Consider the following 15,220-nt stretch of genomic DNA (forward strand, 5'->3'; position numbering starts at 1 on the left):
AACTGGCGCCGTGCCTTTAAGATCTCCAAGACTTTCAGGCTCCCATTTTGCCCCACAGGTGACAGCTAGGTCAGTTCTTTTTTCTGGCTCCTTCTGTGAGGATCCTGGAGCATTGAGCTTGTCAGTTATTAACTTTGTCATTAATTGATATTTTGAAGTTGTTTGTTTTGGCTTCACGCAACGTCTTTAGTACAAACTGTGCTACTTTAACCCTTTTTCTGACTTTCCTGATATTTGTTAGTCAGAAAGGCCAGCCCCGTTTAACAAGTGTCCTTTGTGTGGAAAGAAAATGGCTAAATGTGACCCACATTCTGTCTGCATTGTGTGTTTGCCATCCTCACACACACCAGACAAGTGCTATTACTGCCAGCAGTTTTCCACAAGGACTCTTCGGGACAGGGAAAGGATCAAGCTGCATGCATGCAGAGGAGAGGGAAATAATCTACAAGTGGCCTGGAAGGTAACAAACAGGCTTTTTCAAGAGCCCGTCTCTCAAGTGCGGTCTGAACAAAAGAAAAGAGGTGAAAAAAGTAGACACCGGTCAGCTTCACCATCCATGGAGAGAGGATCAGTAGTGAACATGCCTCTATGCTCATCGTTGGTTTCCAGATTGTGGACAGGAAGACCTTTGCAGAGGTTGACGTTGAAAGAACAATTGCCGACGACATGTTCAAAGCCAGGCACTTCAAAGCCAAGTAAGTCTAAGTCTAGACCTCAACCGTTGACAACTTACCGGCCGACGTCTACTGTTCCTGGTTGACAGTCCAGGTCTGGTTCCCTACCGACAGCGGAGCACAGGCGCTCAACGTCAAAGTCAGCCCTGCCACACAGACATGAGCAGTCGCTGTCGAGGTCTCCTCCGCCGACATCGAAAACACCTCCAACGACATCAAAGACTCCACTGACAGCGAATCGTAGACACTCGGCACCAAGAATCTTGACTCCATCTAGACGCGGACGCTCAACCTCACCATCGCTGGTGTTGCGGTGATAATGATAGACGTTGAGAAGATCGATATCAAAGACGCTGGCCACCCACACACCTCCCCCGCAAAGAGACAGACATTAGCTCATTCGCCTGAACCGTTGTCAAGAGTTCTTTCGACGTCAAGGGAGATTCAAGTGGTGGAATCTAAGGATCTGCCATAGAGACAGTCGATATCGAGGAGCACATCATCTTCTCCGGGCCTGAGAGTAGTGCAGATCACGCCGGAAGGATCCCCGGCTCGAGAACAGCACACCCCACCGATTAATCTTCCACGAGGTGGTTGAGGAGTGTGAAAGAGTGGAGAGTGCCAGGGTCGGACTACTTGCAAACATTCCTCCTCTCGAACATTCGGTAGAAGGGTGCATCCACCTACACGTGCCACGGGGATCTCCACAAAGACAACAATCTCCTTCTCCAAGGAGACATTGAACTCAAACACCTCTTAGGCGTTCTCTGACTAGATCGTGCCACTCCCAATCCTCACGGCCTCAGAAGCGTAGACACATATCTCCATTCTGGTCTACAGACACATCCAGAGCCTCAGTGGAAGATTATTCCTCTACTTTATCACCCACTCCTCCTGCCAGAGTGTCACTAGTGGACGTTCAACAAGGTCCTATGTAGGGGGCAGCAAAGCTAAACATCAAGATGACGTCTACAACCACATCAATGTCAGTCATCTTTGAAACCCTCCATCACAGGTCGTCCAGTAGACCTTTACTTCCCTTGGTACCTGGACTACTGTAAGCGTCTGTTCATACTTTTCTCACTCCTGCGTCAATAGGATCAGCACCAGCGCACATAATCAAAAGTACAGAGCCCCAGGCCAGGATCCACTTTTCCTGAGTTCCCACCCTTCACCGAACTCAGTCATAGTGGCAGCAGCAAGAAAAGCGTTTACAGGGGCGTCCTCCTCCACAGTCCCACCTTACAAAGACAGTAAGTTAATGGACTCTCTAGGGAAGAGGATGTGTAACAGCTTGGCCTCCTATGTGAAGGTCGCTAGCGCCTATGCACTCCTGAGAAGATATGACCGATCACTATGGGACTCCCTCTCAAGATTCACAGACAAACTGCCAAAAGAAGACTGGCAGGATTTCCAGGAGATCTTACAGGAAGGAGGACTTGTAGGGAACCAGTTCATAAGTGCAGCAGCCACTGAGTCAGATCTGGCAGCTCATGGCTATTTGCACACATGGGCCTGAGGCCCGAGGCCCAACACAGGAATCTAAATCTGCCCTTCAACAGAACCTTCGGCACTCATGCGGACGATGAGATGTCCAGAATGAAGTCCGAGCTTGACACCCTAAAGGCAGTGGGCCTAGAGAAACATAAGCATTTCAGGTGCTGATACCGTCCTTATGACCGTTGCCAGTTCCAACAGAAGGTTCAAACCCCTCACTGATCGTCACAACAACACCATTCTACATCCCACTATCATCAGCGCCGACTAGGACGGGGACGAGGGGCCTCCAGGCAAACAACTCCCTCTGCTAAGCAGCAGACCAAACAGTGAGAATTTGCTTCCCCCACCTCTGTTCCCCACTCCGGTGGGGGCAAGTATCATGACTCATGGTGTACAAAATCGCAAAGGACAGTTGGGTGCTCGATATTGTGCGGAATGGATAGTCAAACAGATTCAAGTCCCCTCCAGCGACAATCCCGCCTCGGTCCATCAGAAAAAGCTACTTCGGGCGGAGGTATCCATCATATTGCAAAAGCAGGGCATCAAAAAAGTTCTCTGGCTCCAACATCAGCAGGGGATTTATTCCTGTTAATTCATGGTTCTAAAGAAAGGTCCAACCACGGAGAACAGGCCTATACTCTATCTCATTCTCTTAAACAAGTTTATCCTCAAAGAAAGATTCAGGATGTTGGCACTACACCAAATCGTTCCTCAGATCCATCAAGTAGACTGGATGTGCTTCATAGACCTTCAGGACGCTTGCTTTTATATCCAGATTTCCTGAAAACACAGAACATTTCTACGGTTCCAGGTACCGTCAGAGCACTTCTAATACAAAGTCCTCCCTTTCGGACTCAAGTGAGCCCCCGTACGTTTAAAAAATGCATGGTGGTGGTATCGGCTTTTCAACTAAAGCAAAAAATGTTTGTCTATTCATATCTAGAAGACTCGCTGCTCAAGAGTGCTTCTCACAGCCTTCTGCAAGAACATCTACAAGCCTGCATTCAGGTGTTAAATCACTTGGGTCTGTGCGTCAACTACAAGAAGTCCATTCTCAATCCAACTCAGAGAATTGACTACTTGGGCGCGTTTTTACACTCTGCAAATGCAAGAGTGTGTCCTTCTGAGGATAGGTTATTCTCAATCATCCACAAATGTCGCACTCTCATCCGCACACCTCATCCCACGGCCAGGCAAGTATCCTCTTTGCTGGGCTCGATGGTCTCCTGTATCTTCCTCGTTCCCAATGCCAGATTGCAAATGAGACCCTTGCAGCAGGTAGGGTCTCAGATTTCCAACCGCTGGGATGGCACCATAATTCTTCCTCAGACAGTCAAAGACTCCTTGAGATGGTGAATGCAGAGTCATTTGTTGAAAGGAGTCCCGTTCCACCAGGAACTCCCCAAACAAACACTTGTCACAGACTTGTGCCTCCAAGGATGGGGAGCCCACATGAGCCATCTACAGGTTCTGGAGATGTGGTCAAAAATGGGACAAAAACTACCACATCAATATGTTAGAACTAAGAGCTGTACATCTGGTGCTCAAAGCATTCTTTCCTTCCATAAAGGCACACTCCCTGTAGGTTCAGGCGGACAATACCACAACTATGTACTACCTGAACAAACAGAGAAGAGCCATATCTAGACCTCTGTCACAGGAGGACCAAACTATTTGGAAGTGGGTATTGGCGAGGAAGCGGACCATATCAGCAATTCACCTTCCAAGTGCTCTCAACATGCACGAGGACGCGCTAAGTCGGAACTATGTCGAAGCGCATGACTGGGTGCCAATAGACGAGGTAAGATAAGACATTTTTCAAAGATGCGGTTATCCAGACATCGATCTCTTTGCGGCTGTAACAAACGCAAAATGCTGTGCTTTCGCATCCCGGTACCCTCAACCAGGCTCCCGAGGGAATGTGCTTTTGATAGACTGGTCAGAAACATTACTCTGCACCTTTCCACCAATTCCGCTCATACCACTGGTGATCAACAAACTCTACAGAGCCAGGACCGAGATGATCCTGATTGCACCAGAGTGGCCTCGCCAGAGGTGTTAGCCGAACCGTCTTCATCTTTCCAAGACACCGCACAGGAGGTTACCATGCTGTCCGGATCTGCTAACCAAGTTCGGAGGGAAGGTGCTCCTTCCCAACCTTCCATTACTGAGATTGATGGGATGGCTCCTGGGTTCCTCCAATATGGACATGTAGGCCTCTCGGAAGACTATATGCATATTCTGAAGGAAGCAAGGAGACCATCTACAAGGAAGTCACTCGCTTTCAAATGGCAGCGCTTCTACCTGTGGTGTTCAGTCAGTGGACATAATCTAATTCTTGGTCAGGAACAGATTATTCTCCCATACCTTTTGTACTTAAAATGTATTTATGAAATTAACTTGAGTACTTTGTAATCAGTCTCAGTCATAACAATGTAATTTGTGCTAATTTGTCATGGATTTTAACATGATTTTCTTTCTATTTTTTTGTGCCTTTATGATCTGCACCTTTAAACAGATCGAATAAGGAGATTGATTGATTGAGTATACCCCTGGAAGAGAAGTAGGATTTACAGGTAAGTAAGTTATCCTTATCTGAACCTGTATCTAAGCCTTGTCCAAACCTGTAGTGTTTTGGTGACTGTAGATATGGGGTTTCAACAGTAGGTTCACTGTCTATCAAAGCATAGTTTTCAGGTATGTATGTCCTTTGCATTAATTGTGTAGTAGTTAGTTCTTCTTTGTGATCAAGGTCCTTTTTCCTTTTATAACAGATAAGCACTTGGCTGGACATCATGTTATTGAGTTTGTTGGTGGACTGTTGCATTGTGAGTTCTTGCCCCCCACACTACCTTCCTGAGAAACCTGTGACTACTTGCCCTTCCATTCCTGAAAGCCAAGTGCAGAAAGCGTTACACTTGGCCCATTTTTCAGAGCCACAGCACGGCGGGACCCAGGATACCCATTGTAAATAACTTCACCCACTACCATTGAGGCTCAGTAGCCCCTTGCTGCACTGTGGCCCTGGTTTTGGTAAGAATTTACAATTATTTTGAATGGAATTTATTTAATGTTCTGTGTCCAAATTAAGGAGTACTAAGGGCAAAGATTATCAACTGGCACAGTTTGTTCAATCCTTTCCATGAATTATCTGATCATTTAATCAAAATAATTCCATTAACATGAGCACAACCAATCTAATATTTTGGTTAAAAAATATCAGCATTGTTCATATAAATTGCCCATTATTTTTGTGTACCAATTCACCATTATTTTGTACACAGGGGACTCATTTCATATTCGATTCAAGGGTTCTTATGGTCTAAGACTATTTAATAGTTTGTGCATTTTGACCTCTGTTCTGAGTGAATGCTCAACATCATGTGGCCACACATTATTTTCTATTTTAACCGCAAACTACCCGTAAACAGTGGTTTAGACATAGGGTCTTATTACGAGTTAGGTGGTCTGACCGCCATATTACTGCCCCCGCCAGCTGCACAGGGCTGGCGTTGTGGAAGCGGTGATCTTGCCGCGGTGGTGTGTGCTATTACCAAATATATCGATGCCTGTGCGTGCATTTCGACTCCATATGTGTTGGATGCACACATCTGCAGGATACATGTGGGACAATAGCATGTACCCATTACCGGGGGTTTGCCCATAAGTGGGCAATGGGTATATGGTATGAAAAAAACCCACCTATAGGTTACGGCACAGAGGGTCGTAATCCTCAGGGTGGAGATCCTGGTGTGAAGGAGGGGGGGGGAGGGCTGGAAAAAGGGATCCACACTGAGATCTGCCTGGAAGAAGAAGGGGTGAGTGCACCCCAAATCCTTAAGCAGGGCCACCTTGAAGCTGGCGATCAGACTGCTGTGGTCTGCTGTGGAACAGGCAACTCGTAATAGGGTCGACAGTGCAGCTCCCCTGTACCGCCTTATGGTGGCTGCCTTTCCTTGACTGTGATCCCGTCGATCGACGGTCTGCTGACAGTCTTTGCGGTCTTTGCAAACCCGATCAGCCCAACTCGTAATACAGCAGTCGGATCGCCGAGCTCAACGTGCTTGGACTGCCACTGCCGATAGGGCAGTCCACAGGACCACTAAATTCGTAATAAGGCCCCTTGTATAATAATACTTCAAAAGATAGTGACATTTTATGGTCTTTAATTAAATATTGCATATTTTTAGTGTGGGTATGGGAATAGTAAGTATTTCAGTCATGTGAACATTTCTTTGGAGACAAATTCTACATTATTGGAGATAACATGGACAATAGTTTTGTCTTATTGAGTCATTTTATCAAGAGTTCAACAGAAGATGGTTAAAACTAGCAAAGTAAGATTTTTTTAAACAACGAATTGTCTTTTATGCTGCTCGTAAATTGTCTAGCATTTACTGCATCAATTGCTCATTAGTTTATGCATAGTGTGATCATTGCTAATGGGAGTGTGAGACTTATATTTTCCAACAATTGATCCTTTATAAAATGTATCCTTTCTTGGCCATGATTTTACTAATGACCTATGATGGGTACATGATGACCATTAAATGGGGGTAAAACTTGACAAATATGATGGACTCACATTGACAATTATTCAGAACCAAATCATTTAGCTTTTAATGTATCCAAATATTTTCAGCTATTTCATAATTGTCTTATATGTTTGTCATAAATTAACCAAGATGTTTGAATGGATTATAGCTGTTTTGAACACAAAATAACCTCTACAAGAAATAAATCTCATCATTTGTATTGTGAATTATTAGCTTGGTAAGATATTGATCATTACTTTGGCAACAAGATGACTGTTACTTTGGGAACAATATAACTAATATGACGCACATAATTTGATGAACGGTCTGGGCACATGTTAATCATTACTTCAACAGCAATACACCCCAATTTAGGTTCTGTCCACAAACATTTGCTGTCCTTATACATAAAGTATCGGCAATTATCAAACCACAGCATTAGTTTGACCACAAATTAACAACAACAGACAATTGGATTTTGTTTGCAATTTGAACATTGTTTTGAGCTTAAGTTAACCCTTAACCCCTTCCCCGCTCATGACGGAACCACTCCGTCATGAGCCATGGGTGCGCTGTGCTCATGACAGAGTGGTTCCGTCATGCTGCGGCCGTTGGCGGCCGCTCCGCCCATGCGGCACTAATTCCCCGCCTGTGCGGGCGATTAGCGCAGTGGGCGGAGACGTGACGGAACCACTCCGTCATGAGCACAGCTCACCCGTGACTCGTGACGGAGTGGTTCTGTCACGAGCACAGCGGACCCGCAACTGCCCCCAAACCCCCCCCCCAGCGCCGCGGCGGAATTCCTGCCGCGGCGAAGGGGTTAATGTGGACCACGCTGATGTTTAATTTAATCTGTTTACCATTTGTATATTTAATTAAGTATGGGCATATATATGTGAATATATAAGAATATAAGGCATGTGAATGTATCTGTGTTTGCTTGTATTGCTTTTGATATGTTTATGTGCATGTTTATTTACATGATTCGGTAGAGACATTTAGTAATAGAATTTTATGATGGGACTTCACCAATCCAGAACATCTAGGAAAAGAGGACTAAAACATTTTTGAATATAGCACCTTGTCAAATCTAAAAGATTTTGTCCAGTCAGTAGGAAATTGAAATATCATTTCTTGTAGTTATTTTCTCTGTGGATAAATATGCCTTTATCCAAAGTCATATTTCTGGGGGAATCACTGCACAATTGCTTCACCATGAGCCAACACAAAGAGTAACTAAAAAAAAATTCAAACAAAATATGCAGTTAGCAGCCTTCCATCACGGCTTCTTTATTGTACTTTTATTTCCAAAGATCACAGTGTAATCATCCACACACGTCTGATGGAATGATATCCATCCCAAGAGTCTCCCACATCACCTGTCCCTCCCTCTGAATGTGGCACTTACTGGACATTGTTTTGTGGAACGGCTGCATATGAACGGCAGAATAAGGGCGCACCGAGTGGTTGGGGACATCAGTCCTGTCACCCACTTCAATTTTTTGTGCAATATACCCCTGGCACAGCAAATACAAAACACACATTGAAAAACAGGACCATCCCAACCCTTCCTGACTTGGAGGGCAGGTAACACACATTCAGTTGCAGCAGAATAAGACAAGACACAACTTTTGCCAGGGGCATTTTTCTTAAAGCAATACAAGGGACTCAAAAATGCTGGCATTAAACAATGAAATACAAACCCTTCTGCCCTGAAATGGCAGAAAACCTTCTTTGAAAATCTGCATGGGAGACTCAAATTTAACTTTAAGGAAAGGTCGGATTTATTTTATTTTATACTTTTTCGTAATACATTCTCTGTTCTACATTCTCAATGCATTTATTTGGTTTTGTGTTTGTTTCCTCGCTTTTTTGTGCTTAGAAAGTAGTATATTCTGATACCCTTTAAATGCATGGTTGGATGCATTATAATCAGTGTCACCACAACAGCAGCCCCTTGAATCATGGTGCTGTTGAACAGGATGCTAAACTCCATAGAAGGAAGGAAGTGCTAAACCTTTGAGAAATGGGTAATATGATTTACACCAATATTTACTCCACTTCTTTGAACTTGGCTATTTGCAGATGTCCCCAAACAGCCTATCTCATTGGTCAAGAGTAGACTAGCTGTGCCAGAACCACCCCTACCTTCCATATTTGCCAATGTGGAGGAACACCTTCAGGCGCAATGCATCATGGGCTTGATGCTGAGAGGAAGTCATGAAACTGGCCTTCAGGGATTTGCAATGGGAGCATCTTCCCCCACAAGAGTAACAATTGGAGAAAACGACAAGTGCCTTCCTACTCTGAGGTTAAGCAGTGCTGGCAAACAAATGACTACAATTTGACTAAGTATTTTTAACCTGAAGTAACTTGCTTCTACATAGAATACTCTAGAGAACATCTGCTTTAAATGGTACAGTCCAAGAGCCTCCCCTTTACATGGTACAGTCTTATGCAATTGGAAGCCAACAGTGACTTTTCCTCGTACCGTAGGGCATTGAATGTTATCACCACTTTATATCTCTTCCAACCAATTGGGCTAAAAGGTTGTGTTTATTGACATCTGTCTTTGATACATTGGTAATGCATTACTCTCCACATTGTACGTGAATAGACTAACGCTAATTCATACTATATAAAAAGAGTTATGTGGTAATAGTGTCTTACGCTGAATGTACAGCTTTCTGCATAACACTGATGATTTCCAAATACTCCTATCTTGTGTATTTGTGACTACAAGGATGGCACACAGATACACATACAGACACACACAAACACATCTTTTCTCCAAATGTTCTCCTAAAATAAATACAATCAATATCCTTTCATAGATGTTTTGGCAATACTGCAATGTAAAATGACAGATGGTGCCAAACTGCTTTCACATGGTGCTGTTTAAAGTATTTGGTAAGGAAAGGAGCCAGAGATGGTTTGAACTGTCAGGTTACCAGATTTGCTGAATAGGGTATAGTCCATACGTTAGCAGAAGACCTGTGTCTTTCTGTAGATGGCATAGTCTACCTGACCACCATGCCTTTTTCAGTGTCTCAGTCCCTAGGATATTTATGGATTAGCATATTCCACCCTATCAAAATATTTAGGCTTAAGGATGAAACATGACTTCACCAAAGTTGACGGTCATACCAAAGTGTTTACTGTCTGCAACACACAGCAAAACTCTTAGAAGTTACCAAATAGATGGCATACTATGTTGTAAAGATAACCCTCAATTGGTATGGGGAAACCTGTCCAATGGGCAGTGTTTTACATTTGAATCACAGGAGGAGCACTTCTTCCTTTTTCACATATCCTGATCCGCCAGTTTCTTGTGCAGATTAAGCTATACATTGCCCAGCAAATATCTATACTTACATAGAGCACTGCTGCAATTGCCCCTGTCCCGTAAGCCAGACGTTGAGCAATGCAAATCTTTCCAAGAGTTTCTTTCCCACTCCATCATTTGAAAAAATAGCACTCTGATACCCTAATGATTGCTATTGTGAATACCCATTACTTCACTGCTACTTCCTTGGACTGGTCACTACATAAAATGTCATAATATGTAAATTGCTACTACATTGATGTAGATACGCACAATTAAATGCAATCTAATTTCTAGGTACTTTAATTAAAGGGTTAAGAAGGAGTTTATTATAATCTAATGTATATTAAACGTGTGCATGTTAAATATTTAGTAAAATGTGTTTAATAGGGAATAAATATTAAACAAGTATTTAATTTATAATTACTCATTTAATAATTGGGGTTAATTATTTACCTTTCTTTTAAAATAAATGTTTTATTTTAAAACATGTTATGGTTGAGGTTAGGGTAGCACGGAGTTAGATCAGTTTAATTTATATTTAAATTAATTTAACTAATATATTTTAGAAAGGGTTATGGTTAGGTCAAGGTTAATCATTTAATTTAATCTAAATTAAAGAAGAGTTGTGGTTGTCATAACAGATATGAGTAGTAATTACATTTCATGTAATTTTATCTGATTTAGGGCTAGGATTACAATTTTTGTTCTGATAGTTAACTAAGCAATGTTGAACTTCAATTAAAAATGTTGATATAGCTGTATTTCTTTTATATATTATTTAAATTATAATTATTCATTATTTCATTATTCGGGTTAATTATTTACTTTTCTTTATTTTAAAATATACTCTATTTTTAAATATTTTGTGGTTGAGCTTAGGGGTAGCACGGAGTTAGAGTAGGTTACTTTTAATTTAAATTAAACTAACACATATTAAAGAATGGGTTATAGTGAGCATTAGGGTTAGGTTAAGGTTAATCATTTCATTTAATCTAAATTAAAGATAGTTTGTGGTTGGCATAACGGATATGATTACTAATTATATTTCATGCCATTTTATTTGATTTAGGATCAGGATTACATTTTTTGTTCACATAATTAACCAAGCAATATTGAATTTCAATTAAAAACATTGATGTAGGTGTAGGGTCCAGACATTTGCCTCAGAGTAGTAGTAAGGAAAATGTTAGTTACCCTGTAAGCATCTATTCATGGGATGTAGTGCTGTATTCACGTGCTGTGGATACTCAAGCAATCTAGTGTTGGGCTCGGACGTGTGCAACTTGTTTTTCTTAAAAGAAGTATTTTTGAGTCACAAGGTATAGTGACCTATGGCGGGTAATGTACATCGGCTCCATTGTTAGACTGGTACGCATTGGCTCCATTGTTAGACTGCTTTTTCCCCATGAAGGACGAGGATGTAGCTGGAGCACAGAGCTACAGCAGAGATGACCATGCAAAATAATGTATAAGAGAAAAGTAACACCATCTGCAACAACTAAAGGCTCCTAGGGAGGAGGGTTTGTGCATGAGAATCTACAGCACTACATGTCACAAAAAGATGTTTACTTAAGTAACATTTTTTGTTCATGACATCTGTAGATACACATGCTGTGCATAAACTGTAAAGCGGTGGATTAGCCTGAGGATGTTGCAAACGATTGAAAAAGAGTTCAAAGGATAGCCTGACCATCAGCTTGCTGTCGGGCCGAGACATCTACACAATAGCACTTGGTAAAGCTGTGTGGGGTCAACAATGTAGCTGCTTTATAGGAGTCAGCTATAAGAATATTATTCATAAAACCCATATAAGTCCCTTTCTTGTTTGTGGAGCGGGGTCTGAGAGGTATGGATAGGGGTGTTTTTGCCTTAGCGTAACAGGTCGGTATGCACTTGACGAGCCAGTGTGCTACCCCTGACTTAGAGAGAGCATGCCTCGTAAGTTGTGTGGAGAAACATAAAAAGAGCTGGTTCGTCTTACAAAAGGATTTTTTTGTCCTCTCAATGTTATAAAAAAGCACTCTCTTGATATTCAAGGTAAGCAGGGCACGCTACTGATTCTGGATGAGGAAAGAACACTGGGATTCTATTGTTTGGTTGAGATCAAAACTAGAAACAACTTTGGGTAGGAATTTGAGTTTGGTTCTGAGGACTACCCTATTGTGGTGCTCCTGGAAGTAATGGTCCTATAGAGTAAGAGAGTGTATTTCACGGACACGCCTGCGGGAAGTGATGGTTAAAAGGAATGCCACCTTCCAGGAAAGGAACTGCAAGGGACGAGTAAAGGGGTTCGTAAGGGGGGCCCAATAGCCTAGATAGCACTATGTTGAGTTTCCATACAGGAATGATGGGCATCTGCAGTAGGATAGCACTTGATGAGTCCTTCCATGAAATCTTTGACAATAGGGAATCTGAAAACCGAAGTGTTGGGACAACATTCTGTAGGTGAGCGGCCCCAGCAGCTACATGAAGCCTGATGTAGGTACAGGCAAGGCCCGCCTTCTGCAGGTGGAGAAGGTAATAATATTCTGCACTGATGCTTTGAGAGGGTCGACCTGTTTAGGAATGCAGTAGTGTATGAAACGTTTCCACTTGGCCACTTAGCAGGCTATAGTTGTAGGCCTGCGTGCTTCCTTCAAAATGGTCATGCATTCTGCAGGGAGATTAAGGTAGGCATATTCTAAGACTTTAGGAGGGAAATTGCAAGATTGAACTGTTAAGGTGCCTGAGAATGCCTTGGTTTTGAGAAAGAATATCCAGCTAGTTGGGGAGCTTTTCATGAAGGACTAGGGAGAGGCGAGTATGGTGGTGAATCAGGGCTGGTGTGCCCAGGTTGGGGATACTAGGATGAGAGTGAGGGATGTTTGTCTCAGTTTCCGAACCATGAATGGCAGAAAAGCGTAGGCAAATATCCCTGACCAATTTATCCATAATGCATTGCCAATGGACTGTGGGTGTGGAAGCTTGGAGGCGACTCTTGGGCATTTTGCATTTTCGGCAGTGGCAAATAGGTCTATTGGAAGTAATGAAGTAGGACTTGGAGATGCACCTTCCATTTGTGGACTTGTTGATGCGTCCTGAGCAGGTCTGCTAAGGTTTGGTCTATTCTGGGTATGTGCTGTATGAGAAGATGGATTGCCAAATGCTCTGGACTAAAGCAGTCAACTGTAGTGAGTGTATATCCTCCCCAGTTTCTGTAGGTAAAAGATTGCAGTCGTGTTCTCTGTCTGGACTAGGACTACCTTCTGTTGAATGAGAGGAAGGAAAGCTTTGCGGGTTAGTTGGATAGCTACCATCTCTAAGGGGTTAATGTGGAGACCCTGTTGAGCAGGTGTTCACACACCCTGTTTAATAAGGTCTTATAGGATCCCTTCCCAGCCTATGAGAGAGGTGTCCGTGGTGATGTTCTCGTTTGGAACTCGGTCAAGACAGGGCCATTCCTGTAATAATAATAATAAACCATTTCTAAAGCGCCTGGTTACACTAGCATAGTGTGTCCCCGCGCTGACAAGTGCCGTCTCTCCCCAAAAAGACCAAAACCGAGGCATGCCAGGAGGTTAGTGTGTGCGTGGAAATAGGTGAGTTTTCAGTTTTAAGCGGAATCTAGCTTCAGAAGGCTCCATCCGAAGATCAAGAGGGAGCCTGTTCCAATGTTTACTGGCTAGGAACCTAAAGGAAGCACCTCCAATCTTGGACTTGTGGACGCGGGGAGGTAGGAACAGCATAGCTCCAGCAGATCTAAGATTACGGATGGGGCGATGGGGAGTGAGAAGGTTGCGCAAGTAGCCCGGGCCTTTACCCTGGGCAATACGGTGAGCAAAACAAAGAGCCTTGAACCTAATTCGCTCCTCGATGGGAAGCCAATGGAGTTCATAAAGTGCCTTTTTTCCTGATGCTCTGCGTGGGAGGTTAAGCACCATACGTGCAGCCGCATTTTGGACACACTGAAGTCGGTGAGTGCCATGTTTGCTAAGGCCCAGAAGGAGTGCATTGCCATAGTCCAAGTGGGGCGTGACCAGGGCATGAATGAGAGTTTTTCTGGCACTAATGGGAAGTAGATCGAGGATATTGCGGAGAGTTTTAAGTATTCCAAAGCATTTGCCCGTGATTTTGTTGATCTGATGCTGAAAGGAAAACTTAGTGTCCAGCATGATCCCTAGGTTTTTGACAGACTCCACTGGCTGAGGAGTGGTCCCTAGTTCCGTGGGCCACCAGTCCTGTGACCAAGCGGAGGGGGATTTACCAACCACTAAGAGTTCTGTTTTATCACCATTGAGGCGCAGACAGTTATTGTTCATCCATCTAGCCACGGAGAGCATGCAGTTCGAAAAATTAGTAGCAGCATCAGACTTATTGTTGGTGAGTTTGATTATTAATTGAGTGTCGTCAGCATATGTGACGATATCCACTCCAAAAGCTTCCACAATATGGGCAAGGGGCTCCATATAAAGGTTGAACAACGTAGGGCTCAGGCTGGAGCCTTGAGGGACTCCATGTTTGAGCTTCCTGAGGGAGGATTTGTAAGGGGGGCAGTGCACCTGGAAACTCCTATTTACTAGAAAGGATTTAATCCATTCCAGTGCGGATCCCGTCACTCCCATATCTGAGAGGCGAGACAGCAGTGTTGAGTGCAGTACAGTATCAAAGGCAGCACTGAGATCTAATAGAACTAATGCTGCCGTCTGCCCCTCATCAACTAGTTGTCTCAGACATTCAGTAGAGAAGAGTACCGCTGATTCCGTGGAGTGGCCAGCTCTGAATCCAGATTGTGTTGAGTGGAGAAGAGAATGCTCTTCAACAAATTTCATGATTTGTATGTTAGCTACCTTCTCTACCACTTTGGCACAGAAAGGGAGAAGGGAGATAGGGCGAAGATTTTGTAACTGGGAAATGTGCAGTGAAGCTTTTTTCTTCAGAGGAATAACTTGGGCCAGTTTCCACGCATCTGGCACATAACACTCCTGAAAAGATAGGGTGATAAGATGTTCGATCTGCTCAATCATGCCTTCTTGGGCATCTTTACAGTACTTAGGAGAGATCACGTCAAGTGGGGAGCCAGACCGGATGCTGTTTATAATAGTGAGCAGATCCTGCCTCTCTGGGACTTTAAAACATGTCAGGAGAGGTTTGGAGGCGGGGTCGTTTCTAACAATCGTGTGTTTCGTTGGCAGATTGTCATCAAA

This window comes from Triturus cristatus, chromosome 4_2 (assembly GCF_964204655.1).
Source record: "Triturus cristatus chromosome 4_2, aTriCri1.1, whole genome shotgun sequence".
In the NCBI taxonomy this organism is placed as follows: domain Eukaryota; kingdom Metazoa; phylum Chordata; class Amphibia; order Caudata; family Salamandridae; genus Triturus; species Triturus cristatus.